This window comes from Mobula birostris, chromosome 7 (assembly GCF_030028105.1).
Source record: "Mobula birostris isolate sMobBir1 chromosome 7, sMobBir1.hap1, whole genome shotgun sequence".
NCBI classification, from domain to species: domain Eukaryota; kingdom Metazoa; phylum Chordata; class Chondrichthyes; order Myliobatiformes; family Myliobatidae; genus Mobula; species Mobula birostris.
In genome coordinates, this window is record NC_092376.1 from 77,353,543 (window position 1) to 77,361,409 (window position 7,867).

Consider the following 7,867-nt stretch of genomic DNA (forward strand, 5'->3'; position numbering starts at 1 on the left):
AACTTACAATTCATTGAAGAGGAGGTTTAACAATAAAGCTTTAGCAACCACATTGTCAATTGAGAACATCATGACTAGTCTGTGTAACTATCTGTAAATTGTAGGCCACGGTCAGATTTTCTATTTTGTAGTGCTGGGCACCTTTGCAAGAGTATCTCTTCATTGTTCATTCAAGAGTATCTGTTGATTGGCAGTAGAGACAGTTGATTCAGGCACCTGATGTAATGGTTATGTAATATTCTCTCAGTAACCTGGCTAACATTTATTCCTCAGCCAAACTAAAGCAGATTAATTGGTCATTTTTGTTACTGCTTTCCAGACCGCAATTACACTTTAAAAGTACATGGTTAGCTATCAAATATGGTATTCTGAGGTAAAATAAAATGTGCAATATATATGCAAGTGCTTCCTTATAATCATACTTTAAAATAAAAAGAAATTCTTGAATATAAAGTTTGTGTTGCATTTTCCCATCAAGAAAAGCTATTTAAGCATTTGGAGCCACCTGCTGGGTATTTGTGAAAACTGTTGATGCCACTTAGAGTCAAGTTACACAGCATCATGGTCTACCATGTCCACGTTGACCATCAAGTACCCATCTACACTAATCCCATTTACCAGCATTTGATCCATAGATTTCTATGTCTTGGCAATTCAAAGACTTGTCTACAGTCAGTACTTCTTAAGTGGTTTGGGAGAGCATCCTTCCATCATCCCCTCAAGCAACGAGCTTCAGATTTCAATCATCCACTGAGCAAGAAATTTCTTTAAATCCTCTGTAAACCATTTGCTCTTTACCCTAAACCTATATCCTCTAGATTTAGATGTTTCAATTACTGCGAAATATTTCCTGCTATTTACTTTATGTATACAACTCATAATTTTTATTGCTTCTGGTATTGGTATAGAATGTTCCCATGAGGAAGTATTTGAAAACTGAAAATTATGGATGCCATGAGTCAGAGATTAAAATAGAAAATGTTAGAAATACTTAACAAGTCATTCAGCACCCAGAGGGAGAGAGAAGCAGAGTTAAGCAATGGTAACATTGCTATGGTTCTAAACAAAAGTTAACATTACTGAATATATTGACCATGAATATGAAATGTTTTGCATTGTGTTTGTATTTTTAAATATACTTTAATTTTTATGAAGTTTATTTAAAAAAACAGTGGGGAATGCTCAAATCCAAAGCAGGAAGTTAATCTGGTGGATTCACAGGTAGTATGTGTGGGATAGGCAGGCACTGACATTGCTGCAGGGATATTGGGGCCAAGAATCCCAGATACTGTAGTTATTGTGATTGAGACCATCTACCCACAGTCATAGATCCATCATAAGGTTTTTGATCCTTGTAATAATGAAAACATATTAAAGCATATATTTGCAGGTGACAACACTGTTATTGGCAAAATCTCATGTGGCAACGAGGAGGGTACAGGTGTCAGATGGATCAGCTGGCTGGGTGGTACTGCAACAGCAACCACACACTCAACATCAGCAAGACCAAGGGATTGACTGTGGACTTCAAGAAGGAGAAGTCTGGAGAACACACACCAGTTGTCATTCAGGGGTCAGTGGTGAAAAGGGTGGGCAGCTTTAAGTTCCTGGTTGCTGACATCTCAGAGAATTCATCCTGGCCACAATACATTGATGTAATCATGAAGAAGGTATGCCAGCAACTTTACTTCACTAGACATTTGAGGAGATTTGGTATGTCAGCAAGAACTCTTGCAAATTTCGATAGATGTATGGTGGAGAGCATTCTGACTGGCTGCATTGTGGATGCTGCAGTGCACAGGATCACAAGAGGCTGCAGAGGGTTATAGACTCAGCAGCTCCATCAGGGGCATCAAGGATAACTTCAACAGACAGTGCCTCAGAAAGGTGGCATCCTTCATTAAGGACTCTCGCCATCTGGGATAATGACCTCCTTTTGTCTCACATCAGGGAGGAGGCACAGAAGTGTAAAGGCCCACACTCAATGATTCAGGAAGAGCTTTTCCCCATTTCTGAAAGGTCAATGTATCCACGAACACTACCCCATTATTCCCTTTTTTGCCCTGTTTAATTATTTTGTAATTTATAGTAATTTTATGACTTTGCACTGTACTGCTGCTGTATCCTGTAAGACAGTGCTGATAAATCTGACCCTGATTCTGATTCTCCAGGTATGTGCTCACCTCCGAGATCCTCACTGTTTGTAGACCCAGTATCTGATGTCGTGGACTTAATTTGACTTTTATTGATGACTTCCAGAATGAAAGACCGAATAAGAATGAAGGTCAGAGTAGGAATGGCAGCTTTTTCTCGTCCTGCCAGAAGCAGTTGTCTAAGCTCTAGTGCAATTTAGAGAAGAACGCATAGAATCACAGGGAAATGCCAAAACCCCAGATGGCCCATCCAGTTGGAGATTTCATGTGTCTCTGATTACTCCTCCCTTTTCTCAATGATTATTTAGCCCACTTCGATTGTTAACATGAGCACAGAAGCCAGCTGGAATGATATCAAAGTTAGATCATTCATGAAGTCCTGTGTCCAATTCTGCTCACCACATTAATGGAGGATGTGACAGTATTTGAGAGGATATGGTGACAGATGGGCTAGGTTGGGTTTGTTTCATTCAGAAGAATAGAAGCCAAAGAGGGATTTAACAGAGGTACATAAAATTATAAGTAGACAGAAAGGAAAACACTGCCTTCTTTAGAAGGGAGATTAATAATTAGGGGAAATAGATTTCAATTTAATTGTAGAATGATTAAGTGGCATGAGTGAAATACAGAGATGTGTGACGTTCAGGATTTTGCTTATTAAGGAAGAAACAAATGCTCAGATGAGCACTAGTGCCTTAACTACAAGGCTATGGATCAAGAGCTGGAATAGGAAATTAGACCAAACACGTGAGTATAGCATATCCATGCTGTAAAGTTCTATGAATCTATAATCAGACTGAAGGACACTTCCTCATTTCTGGTGCTCTTGCGTTGTTCTGTTATTACTTTAGTGTCCCATTAGTTTTATCTTTTGGTAATTGGACTCAGATAAAGCCAGCTGATAAACCCTCATTCTGATGCTGATTACACCTTACACTTGAATTGATGTTGCAGATAATGTTTAAGTTAAGCAACATTTTATGTTGTTGATTTAAGATTTGTAAATTTTTTATGAATATTTTACTGTACAAAGTTAAAACAGTTTTTTAATAAATCCTGAGTGGGGATAGAACAAGGTTCCTTCTTTATCAAGGAAGAAGTTTCCTGGTCTACCTTTTCATTTAAGTTGAGTCAAACAGTCTGTTTGAAATGGAAGTTTCTGTCAAAATGTATTTTGTTCTTTCCTTTGGGAATCTAGAGACAATATATATCAATGGCAAGCCTGTTTTGTGCTGTCTATGTGAGTACTTGAGACCTGGTGTGGAATAGAAGTGGGGAGGAGTGAAGAGCGGTGGAGTGGACTGGGTTTACTAGTACTGAGAAGAGCAGAGTGAGGAAGAATGGATTGAAGTAGGACAGAAACGAGCAATGTGACGTAGAGTAGAGCGGAGTGGTGTAGGATGATGTGAAATTAAATGGATTGGAGTGGGATTAAGTACAGTGGGGCGGGGGTCATGTGGGGCCAGGGTAGGATGAAGCAACATGGGTTGAAGCAAAGTGCACTGGAGTCTGGTAGTCTGAGGGAGACCGGAGAGGACGAAAACAGAGAGGAATAGGATGGCAAGATGCAGAGTGGTTAAGCCAAGAGTGGTGTCAGCCAGACTGAAGAAGCAAGGTTTGAGGGAGATGGAAATGTAGGAGGGGGAGAATTATCATGCAGAGTGCAGAATAGTTAGATGGGGCACAGAGTAGAGACCTTGGAATAAGGCAATGTGACCTTGAGCAGAGTGAACCAGCATGGGGCGGTGAAGGCAGACCGGAGCGCGGCAGATAGCAGTGAAGTGCGATTGAGTAAATGGCTTCAGGCTTGGGCAAGTGTGGCAGAACAATTGGGGTGGAGTGGAGAGGAGTGAGGTAGGTAGAGGAGAGGAGTGGGATGGAGTGAGTGGAGGGGGGTGGGACAGAGTGAAACAGGACAGGGAAGAGCAAAGTGCAGTGGAGCAGATGTCCCTGATGAGAAGGAGTGAATTGGGGTAGGGTGGGGTAGAGGGAAATGAGGTGGTGGGCATCTGAGAGGGGTTAGGTGGGGAAGGGCAGGATGAAGTGCAGAGGTCTGAAGTGGACTAGGGTGGTGTGGAGTAACCAGAGAGAAGTGGAGATGGGTGAATCTGAGTACTGTGGAGTAGAGAGGGATGGTGGACGAGCATGGTACAGGTTGGAGCAGGGTAGAGTGGGGTGGTTCAGACTGACCAGACAGGAGCAGAGTAGGTTGGAGTGAGGCAGAGAGGAGTGGTGAGGTGTACAGTGGGGCAGTGTGGAGTGGAGGAACAAGGAACGGAGCACAGTGGAGAGGAGCAGAATGGGACAAGGCAGAGAGAACTGGCATGAGGTAGGGTGCTGCAGGTTAGAGTCTGGGTGAAATAGAGAGGAGAATAGTGCAGTATAAGAGAGGGAGAACAGAGCAGGTGTGGTGGAATGAGATAGAGTAGAATAGTGGCGGGGTTGTGTAGTCAGTGAGCTGCAGCAAAGTAGTGTGGTTGCAACAAAATGGAGTAAGCTGGCTGAGTAGGGCGGAATTGGGCAGAATTCACTAAAACAGGATGCAGCCACGTGGAAGCGTGAGGAAGAAGGTAAGGTGGACAGCAGTGTGGTGGAATTGAGTGAGGTGTTGTGGAATCCCCCCGCATGGTGCAGAGGACAGTGCAGTGGAGCACTGAACCAGATTGGAGGAGACGGAGAGGAGTGGAGCGGAGACTGGAAACCTGGAGTGGAATGGAATTCACTTGGCTGACCAGAAGGAATTAGGTGGGACAGAGTGGGAGTGGAGCAGATTCGGATGAAGTAGGGGATACCATCCGCTTTACCTTCTTCCTCACACTGGGAGGGAATTAGTTCATGGATGAGGAGAAGAGCATGGATAAATGTGGTCTGTGGTTAAAAGAAGGAGTGGGATAGAGTGGAGGGGGCGGTGCAGATTGGCTGGGTGAATAGAGCGGATTGATGTAGAGAAGAGGGTGTGGAACAAAGAGGAAGGAAGTTGAGTGCAATGGAGCCAGGAAGTTGGATTAAGGAGGTCAGTTGTTGTACAGAGTGGAGTGGGGTTGGGGCACGTAGGGCTAGTGTAGAGGAATGAGTAGAGTGGAGTGGAGGTGGACATGAGTAGAGCTAGTGTAGAGGAGTGGACGGAGTGGAGTGGAGTTGGGGATGCGTAGGGCTAGTGCCGAGGTGTGGGTAGAGTGGAGTGGAGTTGGGGTGCGTAGGGCTAGTGTAGCGGAGTGATGGAATGAAGTGGAGTTGGGGATGCGTAGGGCTAGTGCCGAGGAGTGGGCAGAGAGGTAGGGCGGACTGGAGTGACCCAGACTGAAGTTGCTCTACTCCACTGCAGGTTGGGGCTTGGGCTGGGGCCATTGGAGTGGTTTGGACAGTGTAGGGCACTTTAGAGAGAAATTGGGGAGTGAGATATAGTGGGACAGAGTAGAGTGAGCTGAACAGATAAATTTCATGGCAGACTGGAGTAGGACAGAGTGAAAAGCAGTGCGTCGGAGAAGGGATAGGTTCAAGGAGTGGGTGGACCAAGAGGAGAGTAGTACTGCAGAGCAGGGTGGAGTGGGTCAGAATGGAGTGGAACATAGTGTCGTGAAGATTTGGAGTGAGTATAGAGGACAGGTGAGGCAGACTTTGGAGGAGTGAGAAGAAACAGAATGAACCGGGGTAGATTAGTGTTGGGTGGATGGGAGGAGTAATGAGGAGACTTGGGGTACGTGGAGTGAGACGGGGCAGTACGAGGGACTGTGCAGTGATGAGTACAGTCGCAAGGATCAGAATGGAGTGAAAGTTGATGCAGCAAAGTTGATCAAATGGGAATAGAATAGACTGGATTGGAGTGAATCAGGGTACGCAGAGAAGGCAGGGAGAGAGGTGTGGGTAGGTAGGTTGGAATGATTCAGGGAAGGGTGGGCAATGTGCAGAGGTGAAGAACAGCATTCAATGAGGTCTAGGAAAATGGACTGGGACAGGCTGGAGAGCTAGAAGGAGGTGGAATTTGTGCAGGACAGAGGGACGCGAGAGAACAGAGAGGATTGAAGAGACGTGGGCTGAATGGGAGGGAGTGAGATGTGATGGAGTGAAGTAAGACTCCTTGAAAGAGTGGGGAATGGAATGATTCAGAGTGAGGTGGAGTATAGTGGTGTAGAGGCATTGGATGGTCAAATAGAATGGGAAAGAGGGAGGGTAATTCAGGGTGTTGGTATGAAGTAGAACGCAGAGAGTATTGGAATGGAATGAAGTCATGTAGAGTACATTTGGGCAGCAAAGAAGAACAGAGTGAGGTGGACCTGGTTTGGTCAGGAGCGGTGGATGTGTGGATTTGGGGGAGATGGTTGACTGTAGACATCGAGGTGGAATGAAGAGCATGGGGTAATGAGAATGCTTAGTACTGGTTTGTAGGGTTATGGAAAGAGGGGAACGAGGTAATGAAATGAAATTTGGAAATAGAATTGGAGGTGTGATGAGGTGGAAGAGGTAGTGGAGTGGAGGAAATGGGACAGAATGAGTTCAGTGAAATATTGGGTTAAATGTGGTGAAGCACAGAATCGAAGGGGTGAAGGGCGGGTGGAAAATTGGGTTGGGTGTAGGTTTATTGAGGAAAAGTATATGGTGAGATTAGGTTCTAAAGTGGGAGAGGTGAAATGGAATGAATATGAATGTTGTCATGGAGGGCAGAGGAGTTTTTGCTTCACTGGTGCTGCAGAGTAGGTTGGAGGGATGGATTGATCTGTGAGGTTGCTGGTGTGATTGATTGGTAAGAGGGTTAACTGTTATGGGAAGAAGGCAGGAGAATGGGGTTACAAAATCAGCCATAATTGAATGGTGGAGCAGACCCATTTGGCTTAAATGGCCTAATTCAGCTTCACTGTCTTATGGAATACTGTACTGTGGCGGGGAGTAGGATGGGGTGGGTGTGGTGCAGAGTCTGGTGAAGGGATGGCTGGATGAATTGGAATGGATGGCTGATGACCTTTACATTGGAAAGAGTGAGGCTGTAGGGGAAAGGGTCTTGGAGTGGGGTGGAGTGAGGCAGCAAAGGCAGTGTGGGACGGAGGTACAGAGAAGTGGGCTGGTTGGATTGTTGCAAATTTGGGTTGAGGGTTGCATGTTGTTAAAGAATTACTTATTAATGCCTAAAAATATTGTTCCTGCAGCCGTGTATTTTTGTTCCTTATTATCGCATCTTCAGTCCCTTGTGTCTATTGAGTATCTTTACAGCTCGTTTACTGATACTGCCAGTGCAATACATTGAAAACTAAATGTAATATTCAAGGGAATTACTACTATCATCTCTGTCAGTCACTCACAACACGCTGGGAGATACTGTCTGTTTCGGCGGACGGAGTGGAGGTGCTGATTCCCAGTAGCCACCCACTTCAACTCTGCTTCCCACTCCCATTCAGATATGTCCATACATGGCCTCCTCTACTGCCATGATGAGGCTAAACTCAGGTTGGAGGAGCAACACCTCATATACCGTCTAGGTAGTCTCCAGCCACTTGGTATGAACATAGAATTCTCCAACTTCTGGTAATTCCCTCCCCCTCCCTTCCCCCATCCCTATGTCACTCTGTCCCTCTCCCCCAGCTGCCTATCACCTCCCTCATGGTTCCGCCTCCTTCTACTACCCATTGTGTTTTCCCCTTTTCCTTCTTCATCTTTCCTGCTATCACCTCCCTGCCTCCCCTCCCCCACCCCTCTATCTTTCCCCTTACTGGTTTTTCACC